The sequence below is a fragment of the Podarcis gaigeae genome (genome assembly GCF_964106915.1).
Source record: "Podarcis gaigeae genome assembly, chromosome: 4".
Classification (NCBI taxonomy): Eukaryota; Metazoa; Chordata; class Lepidosauria; order Squamata; family Lacertidae; genus Podarcis; species Podarcis gaigeae.
In genome coordinates, this window is record NC_139677.1 from 15,716,487 (window position 1) to 15,737,031 (window position 20,545).

The 20,545-nt window shown below is 42.5% G+C and overlaps 1 protein-coding gene and 1 pseudogene across 3 annotated transcripts in view; both read right to left on the bottom strand.

Moving 5' to 3' along the window:
• The window catches only part of GPC6 (glypican 6), a 768,070-nt gene that overhangs the window by 617,050 nt on the left and 130,475 nt on the right, over nt 1–20,545 (bottom strand). The window lies entirely within an intron of this gene.
• LOC310842763 (large ribosomal subunit protein eL27 pseudogene) lies at nt 7,988–8,383 on the bottom strand (annotated as a pseudogene). The gene has a single exon. The product of its transcript is annotated as a large ribosomal subunit protein eL27 pseudogene (transcript).

Consider the following 20,545-nt stretch of genomic DNA (forward strand, 5'->3'; position numbering starts at 1 on the left):
CAGCTTTATCATATACCCTCAGGCCACAGGACCATACTGGGTGTGTGGACATGCATGCATGAATCCCCTCCAACATTTATCCAATGAAACGAGGGACACATCCTATTCCAACCCATCCAAAATTTATCGGGTATAAACAGGGACATCCTATTCCATCCCCTCCAACCTTTCTTGAGTATAAATAGGGACATCCTATTCCATCCCCTCCAATGTTTCTTGAATATAAATAGGGACATTCTATTCCATCCTCTCTAACCTTTCACTGATGAAAAGAGGGACATCCTATTCCATCCTCTCCAACATTTATCAGATGAAAAGATGGACATCCTTCAAAAAGGGCAAGAGGAACAGTCTGGGATCAAATCAGAAACCAGAATGGCTTCTGTCATTCCAGGACTTTCCCTGTGAAATCGGGACACTTGCAAGTGTCTGATGTGTGTAGGTGCCTGATGTTTTTAGAGATTATATTTCATTTATGATTTTCTTGTGCTTTGTTCTCTCTCTCTCTCTCTCTCTCTCTCTCTCTCTCTCTCTCCCCACCCACCCAATGGCATGTTTCATAATTGCTCTTTAGGAACAGAAATTATGTCTCCTTTTGGCCATGCTGCATGATCTAGATTCAAACTGTGGGACCTAATTCACAACTGCAAAATTACCTTAGAACTGTTACACCACTTTGGCCCTGTAGATCTTGAAATGCACCTTCAGAGGCATTGGCCATGTGTCACTGTGTCCCTTGGCTCCAAAAAGGTTAGCCTCCCCACTGTTATTTATTTATCTGTTCAGTATATTTATGTAGCACTTTTTCCTCCAATGAGCTCAAGGTGTACCACTGTAAAGGTAGGTTAGGATGAGAGGCAGTGACTAACCCCAAGGTCCTCCCAGTGAGATTAATGGCTAAGTGAGGATTGAGACCCTGGTCTTCAAGGTCATAGCACCGCAAGTGTTTATTTTCTAAGATAAAGGGGATAAAATCAGTGTGTGCACCAGTCTGATGTGCTTGGTAGCCACCCAAGTACTTCAACTGAAAACCAGGGAAATGCATCATTTTTTTAAAAAAAAAATAATTTTAAAATAATTTTATAAGTTATATGTCTTTGCTTCTCAATTTGTATTGTGTTATTTTATGCACAGTGACCTGCTGTTATTTTCATTGATTATAGTTTAGAAATTATTTACTGTAATTGTTAAGAGTGAATTTCTGTTTAATTATTATTTGCTGATACAGTGGTACCTTGGTTTTCAAACGCCTTGGTTCTCAAACATTGAAAACCCGCAAGTAAGTGTTCTGGTTTTTAAACATTTTTCGGAAGCCAAACATCTGATGTGGCTGTCGGCCATTGTTTCCGGGGCGCCTGCACCAATCAGAAGCTGTGCCTTGGTTTTCGAACATTTTGGAAGTCAAACAGACTTCTGGAATGGATTGAGTTTGGCACTTTTATTTTTGCTATTTATTTTGCATTTTTTTTTTTTGAGGCTTTTTCAGTTCATTTGTTTTTGTGACTGCATGGAACCCAGTTCAGCTACAGATTGATTGATTGATTGATTGATTGTGTGACTGCGGAAATGGATAAAAGCCCCCCATCCAAACAATGACTATCATCAGTGCAGGTAAGAAAAAATAATAATTTTAATTGTTATCATCTACAATACTCTCTTATTTATTTTATAGTATAGATTGATTATTGCTTTCATTTTATTGCAGAAAAATGGAAACCTCTTTCTTTCTGTTAAGGCATAGCACAACCAGAAATACATTTCCAAGCCTGAAGCCAACTTGCACAAACCATCAACTGCTGACTCCAAGACGTGGGAGGGGCCATAAACCCGTCCCCAACCGATATTTGTAGACACCATGCTCCAGTGAAATCAAATTATTTGACAGCCCAGCGTCTCCAATCAGTTGTGTAATGGTCTCTATATACTAAACAGATACCAAAGCATGTCAATAAAGTGGGATCAAATACAACAGGCAAAGCTTTGCTGGCTGTTCTGAACTCACAGTCCTCAAAGTTTTCAATTATAAAAGTCATTGTTTTGTCGTCTCTTCCCCACTGCAGCAGCCAGATCTTCCACCGCTCCATTTTTCTCTGCGTGAGTGAGAAAAACTACTTACTGAAACTATTTTGAGTTTCATGCCTTGCAATAAAATGAAGAGAGACAAAGGGACTAAAACCACTTGGTTGCCTTGTGAGATATATAAAAAGGTAAAGGTACCCCTGCCTGTACAGGCCAGTCTTGACAGACTCTAGGGTTGTGCGCTCATCTCACTCTATAGGCTAGGAGCCAGCGCTGTCCGCAGACACTTCCGGGTCACGTGGCCAGCGTGACGAAGCTGCATCTGGTGAGCCAGCGCAGCACACGGAACGCCGTTTACCTTCCCACTGGTAAGCGGTCCCTATTTATCTACTTGCACCCGGAGGTGCTTTCGAACTGCTAGGTTGGCAGGCGCTAGGACCGAACGATGGGAGCGCACCCCGCCGTGGGGATTCGAACCGCTGACCATGTGATCGGCAAGTCCTAGGCGCTGAGGTTTTACCCACAGCGCCACCCGCGTCCCTGTGAGATATATACACACCGGAATAATAAATTTCTTTGCTGTATCTTTTCAAGAGAGTTTCTAGTCATTTGACGTATCTCAATTTTTTCCAAATGGTGTTAGGATATTTCCATTCCACCTTAAAAGGGAGCAGGCTTTGTGAGTCACAGAGTCTGCAAATTTCCTGTTCACAGGAAGTTTATGTTTTCTATTGCTTTCGTTTCTCTCTCTCGGTGCCTGAACACGCAAGCAGGCACTCATGTATTTTCTTTGTTCTGACCAAGGCTGAATAAACTTCTAAATAATGCTCTCCTGCGTGCATCTTTCACTGTGTGAATTCTGCTGATAGAGTGTGCATCAGCTCTGGAATGTGGCAAGCTATTTTCTGGAGCTCGTGTTGCTAATTTCTGATACTGTATCTACGGGAGACCGATGGATCGTCCGGAGGCGATGTGGGGGCCATGATGGGCTTTATCTCCCTGGCAGTATCCCAACAATCAAGAAACTTATATAGCTCAGTTGGTAAAGCACAAGACTCAATCTCCGGGTTGTGGGTTGCAGCCCCATGTTGGGCAAAGGATTCCCTTTCAACTCTACAAATCTATGAACTGCCAATAATAAAGGGCATCTACTTATTAACTGATGTCTGTAGGGTTCCGTGGCAGATATGCAGGGATTCTCTTAAGCTAGCTAGCTAGATAATTTATTATGGTCAAAGACCAGCTTGCATAACATAATAAAAACAGCATTCATAAAGATAAAATATACAATCAGAGCAGATTGCAGCAATAGCTCTTGAGTTAAAATTGAAATATATACATACACCCGTACAACTGAGATTTGGGCTACGATAAAAATAGACCCTGAGGCACCCCAAAGGGCAACTTCAGCATTTCCCTAGTAAGCTATTTTATTCTAGAGGATGATCTGTGCCTACAAATCTGGGCGCAGAATCTGGCTACCAGTCTTGTGATCTTTGCCTAAGAGGAGAGAATTTAGTTTAGATTTGTCTGAAAGACCAGCGAGCCTCTTCAGCAAAGGATCAATGGTGTCTCTACGAATCTCAACATAAAAAGGACATCTAAAAATATTTATGTTCGGGGCTTCCTATTTCCCCAAATGGGCAGGCGCAAAGTCTCCGTGCATACGGGACTCTTCTATAGCAGCCTTCCAGAACAGGTGAGGGCAAGGCCGAGCTTCTAGCAAGAGTGAAAGCCCTTCTTGCATTAAGCTAGAAAATTTGAACAGCGCTGGCTCATTTGATTGGTGGGAAACAACGAAGCAGCATTCAGAGAATAGGAATCATCAGCAGTGCATTTGGAAACGTGCCCTGCAGTCAGTGCTATTTTTCTAGAAAAAAAGGTGCCAGAATTCACCATAAACACCTCACTTGTTCTCTTATAATGGCAATGGCACCCACCTGAGAGTTGCCGGAACTGAGTTTCGGTTGAAAAAAAAAAGCCCTGACTGCAACTATGCTCTTTCTTAGCATAGTTTGTAGCCTAACAACGAGAGGCCATTTGAACAGGTGATCCTCAAGATTCTTAGGCATTAGTGATTCTGGAACTTGAATTAATCAGATGGAGCTATTTATCTAGCAGCTAATTTGATTTTATAGAGGGTACAGCAGAGGCAGTCAAGTCAGAAAATAGCTGATTTCAAAAGAAAGAAAGGTTTTTGTGCTGAACCATATGGTACAAGCTGAATGTTGACTTGCCATAAAAAATACAAATGAAATATTCAAATGACACTTTGATATACTCTATAAAGTGCCTCCCCTGTGACTGCAACACCCTATATCTGTTGCGCGTTCTTCAGGCTTTGTCGCTTAGAACATTCTCTTGTTTACTTTCAGCTACAGTCTCATAAGTAAAAGAAGGTTGATTCCACACAAATAATCAAGCTAGGTTGCAAATATCAGAATATATCCTATATACAGCGCATAACAGAAACTTAGTGCATAATAGTGTATAACTAGGAAACATGAAATTGACCACACACACACAAAATGTCCAATTTAAAAATCAATGCAAATTAAGCCACATCCTGGATACGTAAGGAACACCACATTATCAATGATGAACAGACACTGAGCCTAATTTCCCAAAAGTATCCTTCCCTTGTTATTGGTCTACAAAAATGTGTAAACTTCACATCTTAATTGTAAGCCACAATTTACAGCTTGAAGAGCCGATGTGTATTCACTTGCCAGGATTTTTGCTACTGTCCCAGACTGATAAATGACCAAAAACTAACATTTTCTCTTTTCTTTTTTGGATTTATCTGTTATTTTATTTATGATTTTCAGTTTTATACATTTCAATAATTTTATAATCATTCCTTCCTCCTCTTTCTGTGGTTTCTTAAATTTATTTTTAATCTCTTCTGCATATGCAAATTAACTTAATTTGCTCATTTCTTCACCTACTTTAAATATATACTCTAATAAAACTGCAGGTTATTACAATAATCCTGCCAACGTTCTTATCTGTGTACAAGCTATTTGTAAATATTCAACAAACCATTTCCATTCATTTATAAAAAGTTTGCTATCTTGATTGAGGTATCAGCTAACATTTTCTGTTGTCCACCAAGGAAAGACTCACACTAGCAAATACTGAACCACCTCCAGACATGTCTAGATTAGTGTTAGTGTTAGGCAGTCAATGGAAGGTGTGAAAAAAGGGCATGAATGGGTTTGCTACTCAGGTCTACTTATGCTGAATGACACTGCACTTTATGTCTGCTATTTAGAGCAGACCAAGATCAATGAAAATGCAACATCATGAAAGGGTGTGTGGCAAAAATAGATGTTGAGGAAAAAATGACAAAGAATAGAAGCTGTCAGGGAACTGACATCGGAGCCAGGAGTGGAGGCAGGGCTCCCAAGCGATGCCGGAGAAGGGCCCAGCAGGGAGAGAGGAGACTCAGCAGCTGGGGAAGGAAATCAGCGTAACACCAGGGATAAAGGGGGGCGGATGGGGGAATCGGAGAGAGGGCTCCAGGACTCTTCGCCGGAGACCAGCGTGGAGAGCACAGGTCCTCCGCTACCCACACCCACCCTGCGCAGAAGACTTCCACGCAGGGAGAGTAGGAGGAGACTTGGCATCAAAGAATTTCTTTGCTGGAAGAAATTCAAGAAACGCCCACTGACGGATTCTGCTAGCAACTGAACAACCACAAAGTGAAGGGCTGTCCAGCCAGGAAAGGTTTAACCAGGCCACCTAGCCAGGAGTGGCGGCAACTTACGCACGAGCAACCCCATATAACCATTACAATAGCTGAGTGCTATAACAGAGATAAAGGATGTATAAGGAATCTCACACTTATTTTTGTCTGCTTCTCTTTGAAATAAAAGATATTGGCCTGGAGAATAAAGGTCACAATTAAGATTTAAGGCAGAGTTAAAATCTCAGCATTTTCTTCACTGGGCAAGCAATTAACACCTCCCATTTCAGCTACCTAAAGGGCAGTAGAAGACTCTTACTTGTTTTCATCGTAGGGGAAAAACTCAACACCTAGACAACTATAGGACATTAATTTCATCCTGTTTCTGGCATGGGGGAAAATGTAGAAAACCATTTAATTTAGGCATGGTTTAACTCTCCAGAGTGCTAAATGACTCTGTTTTGTCTAACATAATGCAATCACAAGTAGCAATGAATAAATTAATGGATATATAGGGGTTAGCACTATTTGCAAGCAATTCCCAGTCATTTAGATGAATGCAACAAATCTGCAAACATATGACAGTTAAGTCACAATACAGAAAATAGGAATTTGTTTACTAAAAAATATGGTTGCTGCTAGAAATTGGTCAACGTGCTGTATTTCTTTTTAAATTGACATCACAGTAATACCAGCTTTATTAATGAGCACTAAATTTATGAATGAGCTTCATGTTTTTAGCTATGGCTGTAATTTGCAATGCCTGAAAAACTTTCCCTTAGGTCTCTTGCAGAATTCATTACATTCATAAGAACATACAAAAAGCCATAGTGACCAAATAAATGCCTACAGCAGCAGCAGAAGAAGAAGAGTTTGGATTTGATATCCCGCCTTTCACTCCCTTTAAGGAGTCTCAAAACGGCTAACATTCTCCTTTCCCTTCCTCCCCCACAACAAACACTCTGTGAGGTGAGTGAGGCTGAGAGACTTCAAAGAAGTGTGACTGGCCCAAGGTCACCCAGCAGCTGCAGGTGGAGGAGCGGAGACGCGAACCCGGTTCCCCAGATTACAAGACTACCGCTCTTAACCACTACACCACACTGGCAGGAGTGGATGAGGGCAAGTCTCCTCCTGCTGTCACCCAGAGACTGATATTTCAATGCCTCTGATTCTACAGTTAGTATGTTACCGACATTTTCTCACTTTCAGTCATTTCAGCAACAGTGTAGTATGTGAGGAAAGAGCCACTCAGTGCTGCAATGAGAGCCCAGGCTCTGGTCATGGTCCACATTCTGTGTACATTTATCATGAATATGAATATACAGTCATTTTGCAATATTTCACAGTAAAGGAAACATTGGTGCAGCTATGGTAGCATGGCCCAGATCAAGTGAGACACCTGTCAGGGTCTGGGCAGAGGAGGAATGGTGGAGACCGCCTTCCCAGCCTGACCCTTCCAGAGAAGAAGCAGACAGTTCAGAATTACAACAGGGGTTTGAGGGAGGTCACAGTTCAGAGGCAGATGAGGGGGAAAGCTGGGAAATAATGGGAGAGGAGGAGGAGGAAGAGGAAGCACCAAGGGGGTGACAGCAGATGGACACAGTTCCTTTAGAAAGCATTCCAGACCCCACCTCTCCCAGAACCCGGCGAGCCTTGAAAGTAGGAGAGCAAAGAGCTCAAAGGCAGAGGACACGTAGCAGCACCCATAGAGATGACGAATGAGGAAATGGGAGACATGGGGGTGGAGATTCACTTGGGACAACACCATTATCCAAGAGGCTGGGTTCCAAAGCCTCTTTCTGTAAATATTGAATAAAAGGCAGACTGTAAGAAACATTTCCTTGTCTTTGTATGTTCCTGGACCACTGGCCATGGGAGATGTTAACAGCCACCCGACAGAACCACAGGAAGCACTAGGAGCCCACGAAACAAACACACTACAGCTGACAGCAAGTTGCATGCAAATGACTACGTGCAGAGATACAAAAAGAAAGACTGAAGTAACCAGGCAATGCATCCTTCAAAGGTGGATGACCAGTTATTGTCCCCCTGCCCTGCTCAGCCCTGCCAGAGAGTTATCCATGTGAGGGATTAACTGAACCCTCCAGAGAATTTTCTGGCAGTTGACAAACCAAAGGAATATAATAAATGCATTCAATGTGCTGCATGGCCATACCATTTCAGTTAGTTGAATATGAGTCCCATTGAAACCAAGCTAGTCATGATTTCAATGGGAACAGTGCAATCTTTTTTTAGAGGGGGGACACTTTTCAAAAATATTTATTGGTGCAATCGGAACTTCTGTAAAAACCACTTGTTCTTGCCTGTGCTGTATCTCTCCTCAAATTTCACTTTGGCCTCTCACCGGGCTTTACGTCTAAAGACACCCTTGTTGACAACAGTCTTATCAAGGGGAATATCAACAGAGTACCTGTTAGGCATCATGTAGTTGTAATTGGAGACCTTCACAAAGGATTTGGAATGTTTGGCAATCGTCTTCTTGGCATGCTGGCTGTCAATTTGCATGGGTAGCAATCGAAGCCAGCCACCAGAGCGTGGTTGTAGGGGCGATCAGAGGTGCCATCATCAATATTCTTAACAATAACAACTTTGCGTCCAGAGTAACGCCCAGCGAAAACAAGGACGATTTCCCTTGGTTTCATAAACTTGCCCATCTTGGAGGGCAGCGGCGATGGCACCCACATTGGAAGAGGAAAGAGAGTTCGCTCAGAATCCTGTACATGTCCACTCAAAAATAAATCCCACTGAGCTCGATGAGACTTACTCCAAAGTAAATGTCTCTGGGATTGCAGCCTACATGCAATTTACACGGCATTTTTAAAGCAGTGCTATTTTTCTAGAAAAAGAGGTGCAGGAATTCACCATGAACACCTCGCTTGTTATCTTATAATGGCAATGGCGTCTCCCTGGGAGGTGCTGGAACGGAATTCTGGTGCGTTCTGGATAAAAAAGACCTGATTGTAGCCATGTCTATTGAGAAATACGCCCTACTGAGTCTAATGGGGTTTACTTTCAGGCAAGTGGGTTAGGATTCCAGCCATAGTCTAAAATCAAACCAATTTTTAAAAAGCTAGCTTCATTGCCCACGACCTATCTTATGAGATGTATTATCTATGCTGTCCTCTCTTAGTGCTCTTGAAGCCTTTGAGAACTCAAGGCAATGAAAAGAGAAAGAGCTCCTTCCTGCTTAAATCAGTCTTGAGCTTGACATGAATGAAACAGTTCATTTGAGTACCATTTTAGCCAACGTGCTGGAGGGAAAAAATAGAACACGACACAGTCCTTACAGTTCAAGAGCCCCTGTGGCTCCAGGGTATCAACAGACTTTGACCAAAGGATGCTACTGTTATTATGGGACCATTGAAGGCAAGCCTTTGAAGGCCCATGAAATATTAGATAGAATTATAGAGATGAAAATACAGAAAGTAAGTACCAGTTTCACTTGCTTTTCTTTCATGTTCAGTAAGCAGTAGCACTTTGAGGCATATTTTCAAGACCCTCGATATAGTACCACCTTGCCACAATGCAACCACCTTAGACCTTTCTGCCTTTGGGCAAAAGTAGACACAAAGTCTGTTGCATAAATCAAATTAATGTGTGTGGTTCTTTGTTTTTTATTATTACTATGTAAATAGCCACCAGGGGCAAGCGGCATCAGGTCTAGGCCAAGAAAGTGTAATATTTTAACAACAACAAAGCCTTGAGCATGTTAATAGGATTCGCAAAATTAATGTCACATCTAGTTTGGATCTCGCTTGCCTTTGTGCCAATGTGCTCATGATTGATAGGAAAAGAGGAGCAAAGAGAAAGATGTGGCCTGGAGCAATGTTGATGTGCCACAGACAGGATGTGAGCAGCATGCTGGAGGGACTAATGGTGTTCGTCCTCTGGTGGCAAAAATTTGTGGTGCGCTTCTGTTTATCAATGTGACATGTCAGCATAGTTCAACATGGTCTCCATGGTTCTTCCAGTGCCCGTGCTGCAGATTTTCACAAGGACTTGTTATTTTCAAAATCTGCAAGCTGATGAGGTCAGCTGAACTTGAGTTTGAGAACAATAAGAAACCAAGTTAAATTGAAATTGACAAATTTGTCCATCCTTATTAAAACTGAGGCAAAATAGAGGAGAGAACAAGATCTTAGAATCATTGTAGAGCTGGAAGGGAACCAGTGTGGTGTGGTGGTTAAGAGCGGTAGTCTCGTAACCTGGTGAACCGGGTTTGTGTCTCCGCTCCTCCACATGCAGCTGCTGGGTGACCTTGGGCTAGTCACGCTTCTCTGAAGTCTCTCAGCCCCACTCACCTCACAGAGTGTTTGTTGTGGGGGAGGAAGGGAAAGGAGAATGTTAGCCGCTTTGAGACTCCTTAGGGTAGTGATAAAGCGGGATACCAAATCCAAACTACTCTTCTTCTTCTTCTTCTTCTTCTTCTTCTTCTTCTTCTTCTTCTTCTTCTTCTTCTTCTTCTGTGGATCATCAAGGCCAAAGCCCTGTAATGCAGGAATATGCAGCTGTCCCATATGGGGATCAATTCTGTGACCTTGGCATGATTGGCACCATGCTCTAACCAACTGAGCTTATCCAACTGAAATAATTGGCTAAATTGATCTACAGGAGATAGAGTAAAGGTGGGCCATAGAGAGGAGAAAGAAACTCTTGGAGCTCAAGTCACGCAAAGCCTCAAAAGGTGAAAAAGTCAGAAGAAAATCAAGCAGCATTTCCAAGTAGCTCAAGTTTTCTGACTAAACATGCAGTGGGGCAATGAGAACATAAGAGATATAAGGGAACATAAGAAGATTCATTATACTGCTTAAGAGTATAAGAGCCAGTGTGGTGTAGTGGTTAAGAGCGCTGGACTCGTAATCTGGTGAACCAGGTTCGCTTCCCCGCTCCTCTACTTGCAGCTGCTGGGTGACCTTGGGCTAGTCACACTTCTCTGAAGTCTCTCAGCCTCACTCACCTCACAGAGTGTTTGTTGTGGAGGAGGAAGGGAAAGGAGAATGTTATCCACTTTGAGATTCATTTGTTGTTGTTTAGTCATGTCCGACTCTTCGTGACTCCATGGACCAGAGCACGCCAGGCACTCCTGTTTTTCACTGCCTCCCGCAGTTGAGACTCCTTAGGGTAGTGATAAAGTGGGATATCAAATCCAAACCCTTCTTCCTCCTCCTCCTCTTCTTCTCCTTCTCCTTCTTCTCCTCCTCCTCCTCCTTCTTCTTTTTCACCACTGGCCCATCTAATTCAGTATTGTCTAGTTTGACAGGCCACAGCTTTCCAGGATTTCAGACAGAAATTCTCTCCCAAACCTGCCTGGAGATTGACCCTGAGACATTCTGCATACAAGGCATAGACTCTCCTACTGAGTCATGTCCCTTTCCCAAGAAATATAGGGGTGAAACCACCCAAGGCAGCCTTATGTGGTGTTTTGGCTTTTTAAAATGCAAAACATTGTCCCTGCTCCCCACTTTCCCCATTCCTCACAACAAAAAGTTTAACAAGGGTGACCTTCAGACTGTCAACGTTTTGCGGGAGGGATTCAGTTGCAAACTGGAAATGCAGGCTTCACGATTACAGTGATTAATCTGCTCTGGTGCAACGGCAAAACAGAGTTTTTGTATCTAGGAAAGGAACGGAGGAAGTGAGCTAAAAAGCGCGGGATAAATAACTGATTTGGGAAGATGTGCCACATCCATGCAAGCAAATCATGATTAATGTTCACTGTCCTGTAACCTCCATGCAAATGAACTGGAAAGAATGCTCAGTAAAGGGCAGGCATTGTATAACCCCTTGAATAACTCCCACATAAGCTTTGCACAAGCAAAATTATGATGGGTGCTCAAGAAACAGTTTATCAGGAGGAGCCCAAGAGAACCAGAACATTACTGGTAAACTGTGCCTTTTTCTGGGGGGATGCAGGGGTACGGATATCCCTAAACATTTCGTGAATCTAACTAACTTTTTTAGTTTTTTCTCTAGCACGGTGAATCATCAGTTCTGTTGCTACTTCTGATGGCAGCCTCGTTTTGTGGCACGGTGTTTCCTGAGTCTCAGACAGAAGCGAGCATTTAATAGGAGTACCCCTAAACATTTTTTTAAAAAGAAAAAAAAAGCACTGCTGGGAACTGTGAGCTGCTCTGTGTTCATATTAGCCTTGCTAATAAAGAAGTATTGTGTGACAATCATAGACTTCTAGGTAAAGGTAAAGGGACCCCTGACCATTAGGTCCAGTCGTGACCAACTCTGGGGTTGCGGCGCTCATCTCCCTTTATTGGCCGAGGGAGCCGGCGTACAGCTTCTGGGTCATGTGGCCAGCATGACTAAGCCGCTTCTGGCGAACCAGAGCAGCACATGGAAATGTTGTTTACCTTCCCGCTGGAGTGGTACCTATTTATCTACTTGCACTTTGATGTGCTTTCAAAATGCTAGATTGGCAGGAGCAGGGACCGAGCAACAGCAGTTCACCCCGTCGCAGGGATTCGAACCGCCGACCTTCTGATCGGCAAGTCCTAGGCTCTGATTTAGACCGTGGTGCCACCAGCTAATTTTTTTTGTGATAAGTACAGTAGCCTTCAACTTTGTTTATCTCCCTCTGTAGATCGCACACCCTTGTTATCAAATAGCATGGATGAAAAAGGCAAAAATATATTACACTGAAAATCAACGACATTGAGCTCGACAAGCAATATCCACGAGTGAATAAACCCTCATAAGCACCGCAAGAGATGGCCATGCATGAATCAACCTGTTTTTCTCCTCTTTATTACTCCTGGAGCTTGAACAATGAGTTTACCATTTCCCTTGTACTTCAAGATTAGCTAATAACAAATTTAAAGAGCGAAAAAGGGAGACAAATACTTTTAATTTGCTACTTCATTTTGTCTTAGCAAACATGCATTTTCTTCTATTTGTTGATCATTGTTGCCAGGTGGCAAATTAACAAGAAAAGGTTTGTTTCTTACTTTTTTGGTTCCTGTTTAAGGAATTGTGGGGAAGAATTAAGCCTAAAACCACTTAGAGAGATGAAAAGGAAAAACTAAAATTCAACCCTGAAGTCCAAATGATGATTTTCATGAGGATGGGTGGGAAGTGAAGTGAAGCAAACACTCAGCTTTTCTGTTGAGGGTAATGGGACTAAAACACAGCAAATGTTTACTCAGAAGTAAATTCCATCAAATTCTATGAGGTTTCCTCCCAAGTAAATGTGGGGAGAAATGCAGCAATGCTTAACTTGTGCCTCAAACTCTGAAAATACTCTGAAATTCCTAATGGGTCTACATATTTGGGCTCTTACATAATATTTTGAGAACATAAGTGATCTTCTGAATCAACCCAGAAGACAATAAAGTCCAACATTCCCTCCAGTGCCTGACCAGAGCTCATAAACAGATGAGACAGTCAAAGGCATGCTGGAACCAACATCCAGCCATCATGACTAGCAGCCTTTGATGGCCTTACAATCCATTAAATAATCTAATCCCTTTTAAAAGTCATCTGAAAGAGGCAGATTTCTTCAGATCCTTGGCATGCAATGACAACCACTGCTACACATTCTGTCTTGGGTTATTCTTGAAGGTGGTTTGGAAGCTGTAGTTGATCTGAAGTGCTGCAGTTTGTCTCCCGGCAGAACTTAGAAGGCAGGTGTATATTCAACCAGTTTTGTGGCAATTTGTACTGACTGCCAATGTCCTTTAGGGTCCCATTTCAGATACTGTTATTAGCTTATAAAAGCTCTTTAACAGCCTGGAACCTGCATAGCTTAAAAAGTTCTTCTTCCCCTATGAACTTACCCATCCATTAAGGTCAAGGAAGAGACCCTATTAAAGGTAATGGAGGAATAAGGAAAGTATCAGATAGACTGAGCATTCATTGTGATCGCCATAAAATTGAAGTGCACATATGACCACCTCTGCTACCTTTCTGGAAGTATTTTACAGTAAACACTGTTGCAAGCCATTCACAAATTAAGTTGATTACCACTAATCTTGTTTGTAGTTTTGGCCGCCTGGCTATGTGTGCAATCTTTTGCCACTGTCATCATCAGTTTTCATTGTGGAGTTTAATTAGGTTCAATGTTCAGTGTTGTAAACCACTCAGATCATTTGGAAGGGTAGAATAGAAATTAAGTCTAGGATCAAAAGAGCTGTTGTGTCTGCCCAGTAGGATTTCTGCCTTGCTTTCTTTCAGTGGAAAGGCTTTTAGCATCATTATATATTTATGCATTGCATTTAGAACCTCCCTTCCTTTAAGGAGCTCAAGAAGGAATGCCGAAAATTCCATTCCAAGCAGAAACAGAAGCAGAAATTTGCATATTCGTTTGTGCTCAGGAATGGAAATTAGGTAATACAAATGGTATTCTCTATTTGTTTTTCCCTTCCTCAGTCTACAAATGATACATAACATTATTCTGAACTTTCCTTTGCATTGAAATGAATGCTGTGGAATTATGCTATGACAACATGATGATTTGATTGTGTTAAATTCAGCTACAGCAAACCATGAGATGGATAGTTTAGAGTGGAAGCCAAACTGCAGCAAAATGAAAACAGTGTTGACCAAGACGAATGTGGGTCAGAACAGGCCTTGCTAACTTCATACACTCCTACCTCTAGGTGACATGCCTGGCATCTCAGAATCACCTTGTCAAGAAGGATAGTCTGACAGAGAGTAAATTGCCCAAGGTCATGCAATGCAAATACATACAGTAAAAAATTAGTTGTGTTTGCAAGGACTGTGGTTGCATGAGAAGTGATGAGGTGCTGGCATAGAGAGTGGTGGAGCAAGCCAATTGGGCAGCTGGGGTGGGCCCCAGGGGTGGGGCCAGCCAGGTCAAGATGCTCCATGGGGCCTTTGAGGAATCTGCCTGCCTCCTCTCACCCAGTTGCCCTATAGCTGAGGGGGAGGCAGCGGGCAGACCGTTTGGGCAGAGCAGAGCCTGCATGCACCAAAGCCACCACGTCTCTCCCAGGAGAGACACGTGGCTCAGGAGCGCTGCAGGCCCTGCGGTGAGTGCCACCTGGCATTTTGTCACCCCCGTCAGTGGTGACACCTGGGGCAGACCGCTCCCACTATATCCCCTTGCTCCGCTGCTGATGGTAGAAGATGGTTGGGTAGAGCGGTAACAACGAAGATAATGTATGCATTCCCTATATTGCCTATATGGTGTGGGCCGTAATGTTCTGCAGGCTCTTTCGGACACTATGCGGCAATACATTACTGGATAAAGACTGACTAATTGAGAATTTGGTGTGAGCCTCCATACCTAACCCCCCAGGGGGAATTTCCCCCACAAGAACCACTGAAAGTCTTGCATTAACTTTAGTTTGTTGTTTTCTGTGCATATGACTTAAGGAGCGATCTAAACCCAAGATCTGCCAGGATGAAGGGAGTTTGGTACAGGTGGATTTCTGGTTAAGATCTCTGGGCTCAGCTAGTTGAAGTCCTTCATTCCAGCTCAGCTGGATATCTGCCTAAGTCCCTCATCCCAAGTTCAGCTTTCCTCACTGAAGCTGCCTCAGCTGAGACTAAGGAAAGTCATGAAAAGGGGGCATTTCAGAGGAGTGATGGGGTAGAGCGGGGTGGATGACTCCTCTTCTTCCCTCTGCACAACTGTGACCTAGCAAACCAGCAGAACTTACATGGGCCAAAAAGGGTAGTGTAAGACAAATGCTATTTTCCCTCACTTAGGCTGGCTCAGCCAGCAGTAGCCTCACTCCTGAGTGGCATCTAGAACAGAGGTAAATTACCTCACCATGAATTTCATGGACTTCCTATGCTAAGATTGCACTGCCCATCAGATGTAACTCTACATGTGTGCTTAATAAATAAATAAATAAATGATGCATTTATTTTTTATTTAACTAATTGTTGTGGAACTTGTTTGTATTTGTATTGCATCTGCATTGCAAATGTATTTCACAAAGAATAAATGGTACTGGGGAAAGAAGGTGGCAGTTGGCTGGTTATTCTGTTAGTTGATTCTTTGACTGAGAACGTGAGAGTGGGGGACCTTCAGGCAGATACTGTCTGGAGGAGTTTGTAAGGACAGGCAAGCTACGGATTTATAATTTATGCACTGCTATGAAGGAGTTTTGAAAACAAAAAGGACTAAACCCTTTCTCGGGAGAGAAACATATTGTGTTCATATATAGATTCTCTCTCTCTCTCTCTCTCTCTCTCACACACACACACACACACACACACACACACAGACACACACACACATACATTGTTCAACTGTTGCCAATCTGATAAGTAAAGATTTACATTCAAGTCTTGTGCGAGGAGTCTATTTTTTCACAAATAGCTAACAGAACTCCCTTCCAGCTAAGATCAAACTAACCCCCTCCCTGTTGAAGATCTGGTGCCTAGTGAAGTCATTTTTATTTCAGCTATTTTTGATATTATATTTAGTTTTTAACTGATTTGACCTCTATTGTATTTGTTCATCTCTCTGTCACCACTTAGAGACAACTGTAATAAAGCAGTATATAAATCACCAAACTACATATTGCACTTTACATGAAATATTCACCAAATGAACATGAAAAAAAATCAAGAAACTTTAAGCACAGTAAAATTAGCAAAATGTAGATAGCATCAACAGAATGTAAAAGCAAGCAAACATCACAGAATAAAATGTCTGGGTAGGCTAGCCAGGTTTTGAGCAGTCATTGAAAATAGCACAATGAAAGTACCAGCCTGATATTCATAGTCAGGGAATCCAGAGCATGGAAAAGATTGATTCATTGCAAGTGCAGAATGAACATTATATGGCATTTGTAAATGTGCGAGTTCTGCAGATTGAAGCAATTGAGTGGGCAAGTCAACATGTCCCAAGCTTTATATACGAACAGTATCACCTTGAATTCGGTCCAATAGCAGGATCATTATAAATTCCAATTACATTCTTGTAAGGATCTGCTGCTACTTACACATTAACACTTTCTAATATATATTAATTTCCCATTGAACAACCGAGCCAAGCAAGAGAGTTACTTCTTCCAGAAGGTATTACTTGCCACTTTGGCAGAGACGATCAATGCAGCCATTAACACAAGAGCATTACCTAGGCTCTTTCTGATAACAAGAACAAGTCGCATTTTATGAAGGGAGTATATTAATGTTGTCTTCATAGTCATTATCAGTTAATTCCTTGCAGAGTTCATATTGTGGATGTTTCACAAGCTTTCAACAGTCTGTTCTCTATGTGGTGTATAAGCTCTAGAGACTCCAGAGCTGCTTCTACTTTATAGCCCCCTCAGTTTGGTACTAATGATATCTATCCATCTTGTCTTCCGTCTCCCTAATCTCCTCTCACCTTCTGCTTCCTAGTGAAACAGCCTCCTTAGTAATTTCCTGACATTCCCCTTTCGAAACAGTTTGGTCCTTAGAGTATTGTTACAACTAAAAGCTGCATTGAAAGCAAGTAGCACTCCAATGGCATAGGGTAACATTTTGTAGATTAGACCCTTTCTTCTTTAGATATTCTCCTCTCCAGGCCCCAAAGTACTTTTTGTTCTGAATTTCACTGCTCCTTCCCCTCCTTGCTTCTTCTTATACACAAATATTCAGAGTCACGCAAACAGATTTAATCATGGCTTGCAAAACCTGGTTCTGCTCAGACAAGTCAAAAGCAGCTCACTGGCCTCATTTAATTTTCTTACATATATATCTCATTTTTCTTCAAAGAACAAAATAATTATATTTTGTCCCCAAACAAGAGTCAAATGTAGGTCATCTCCAAGACCTGGCCATAGCGCTTTGAACTACGCACCATTTCTGTAGGTTATCAAATAAGGTGAATGAGGCTAGTTGACTCCGTTAGCCAGGATAAAATCTGGACATTATGGAACCTAAACAGTTCAGTCACCTTAGTTGATGACCTACATTAGGAAATAGAGTGTGTATGTGATCCTGTCACTACTGATACATTTCTCAGCAGGCTTTAATACCATCAATTAATATAACCTTTTGGATTGCCTAACTGGGATGGGGCTTGGAGAGAACACCTCATGGAGGTCAGGTCTTACTCGGAGGAGTCCAGAAGGTGTGCCATGGCCCTTCCCCAAGACAACCCCCAACTTTACTTGAGAAGGGGGAGGCAGCAAGGCTTCCCAAAGGTGTACAGAGTGCCATCTTTTTTCACCATACTGTTAGTCTCAGGATCTCTAGTCCTTCAGTGGGAGAGTATCCACTCTTGTTGGGGTTCCTGAGACTAGTAGGAAAAGAGCAGTAGGGGAAAATAGTGCTTTGCGCTTCGGTAGTAGCGCCATATCACTGCCATATCCTCCTCCAAGGGTTTTTTAAGTTAGGAAAGGGAGTCGAGGAAGACATTGGGGCTTTCTTGCGTGTCCCTAACTGAATACTCAAAAATCCCCATTGCTCAGTTCTTAATAATGCTGATGCTAATACAGTATCCCAGTACTGACTGAATAGACTGGGATTTATGCATGCAGAACTCTACCGATGAGTTGAAGCAGTTGAGTCATGGATATTGTCTATGATACAAAGCGCCGAATGTACACAGGATTCCCTTTGCTAACTTGGGAAAAGAGGCACAAGCACCTGCGGAAATCACTTTCTTTAGCAAGTGCTGGTGGTCTGGAGTCACGTGGGTTGGCAGTCAGGGAACCATCAGATTAGCTCACTCAGAAGTGAGAGTCTACAGCAGCAGCAACATGGAAACTAATGCTCCCTTTTGTTACTAGACGTCTGTTGAGCTGGTAGATGCAATATCCCACTCTGGCCATTTGCAGTGATGGAGCTGTGTGCTGGAGACAGCTGCCCAGAATCCCCCCCCCCCCGGATTGGGACCCATTGAAAGTGGCACAAGTTGAAGAACCCTACCATCTTTTATGTACTTTTATACTTTAGCTTTCTTTCATCATGAGCCGCAAAGTGGGATACCTGTGGTTCCTATTATTGTCCAATACAGGCACTGCCAGACCCAGACCTGTGCAGTTTCAGCAAGGCGGTGATCTTGTGTGCCTTCGGATCAGACCTTTTATTTGGATTGGGAATTAGAACTGGCAGGTGGAACCCAACCTCCTCTAAGCCCCATGGGTCACTATGGCAGGTAGGTAGCACCCACAGTATTTCCCCCTATTTGCAGGCATAGCTCAAGCAATACATGCAAAGCAGCGTCCCTGGAATCATTAGACTGAATCCAAATGCAAACAAATATTTGTGTTTGCAGAAAGCCCTGCATTGCCTTATGACGTGCATGAGCCTTATTGTATTGCTAGAGGAATCTTTTTGTGAGTTGACCTGTGGCTATTTGTTGCTTGCATCAGTAGCTGGCAAGATGAGCTAAAGATAGTGGGAGCAAGTGCTCTTCTAGCACTCTTCACATCCTTATGCTGGCTCACCACAGAGGAGGTTTTGTGCAGCATTTCAGTAAGAATGAAAAAGTGAATTGAATGCAGAATTATGCAGACCTTCCTCTGTTTGCTCTGCCTGAATATAGTCGATAGCACTTTTCAGACTGCATTTTACATCACAAAATTGTGAAGCTGACAAAACACCAACATTGTTGGTAATCAGTAGCAAGGAACAAAAAAACAACAACAAACCCATAGTTCTTTTAAGAAACAGGGATGGGATCCTGTGAACAGACTCATGTATCCATAGCTAGATTTCAGACTTTGCATGATTTAACAGGACAGTAGACTTACGCAGGAGTTATATTCTAGGGATAATGCATAAAGCCAAAATTATATATCGTCAAAAAACATTGAGTGCAATGATGAGTGGGATTGCCAAAGTTCCCCCCTCCCCCTCTTCTTTCTTTCTTTCTTTCTTTCTTTCTTTCTTTCTTTCTTTCAACAGCATAAAACTGAATGTGCACGAGTTAAGTACAAAACCCTGTGAAATGTAAGTGAGTATGAGGGATAGGGGTTGGGATCTCTGACTAAGAATTTTCAGCACTCTCCCCAATTATAATTCATAGTATTTTATTTTGGGGGTCGGGACTTATAGCAATGAAATTGGCACCCGGATGATACAAGTTTATACAGTAAATATGCCATAAGGAAACCCAGGTTAGATAATGCATCCAAGTTCCACATAGCTGTTGGTTTGGCATGCATGTTCCTAACCCAGTACAGTATGTGTTTCCTTTGAAAGCAAGGCAAAACATTATTACACCAGAAATGTTTCATTTTTACTGTTCTGTAAATATTAGTTACAACCACAACCAAAGCCTAATAGGACACCCTTCTAGCTGATCTAGAAGATTTACTTGTCACGGGTTGTGAAGCCATCTAATTCCTGGGATAGTTAATTTAGTTTTGTTTCACCTGGTGTGAGCTGAGAATCCCTGGTGTGCCTTGCTTCGTCTTCCCTGGAATGAATAAGGTTACAGCACAGCGGTCCCCCTCACTATTAATCAGTAACGCAGCTTCTCTCAGCACTCCTTTGCAGCTGTTCACAGTGAGAGCTGAAGTGACATCGATTCCCATTAAAATAAAACCCTAAGAAATGGTGTCAAATCTGAAGAGAGATACTTGCCCAGAACAAAGAAAGCTAAAAGACCTGCAAAACCCCAAAGACTCCTGGAGGGTGACCATTATGACAAAGGGGCTAGAGACCAAGCCTTATGAGGAATGGTTGAAGGAGTTGCGTATGTTTAGCCTGGTAAGGAAGAAACTGAGCGGAGAGATGATAGCCATCTTCAAATATCGAAAGGGCTGTCACACTTTTGGAAGATGGAGCAAGCTTGTTTTCTGCTGCTCCCGAGGCTAGGATCCGAACCAATGGATTCAAGTTACAAGCAAGGAGATTCCAACTCAACATCAGGAAGAAGTTTCTGAGGTTAAGAGC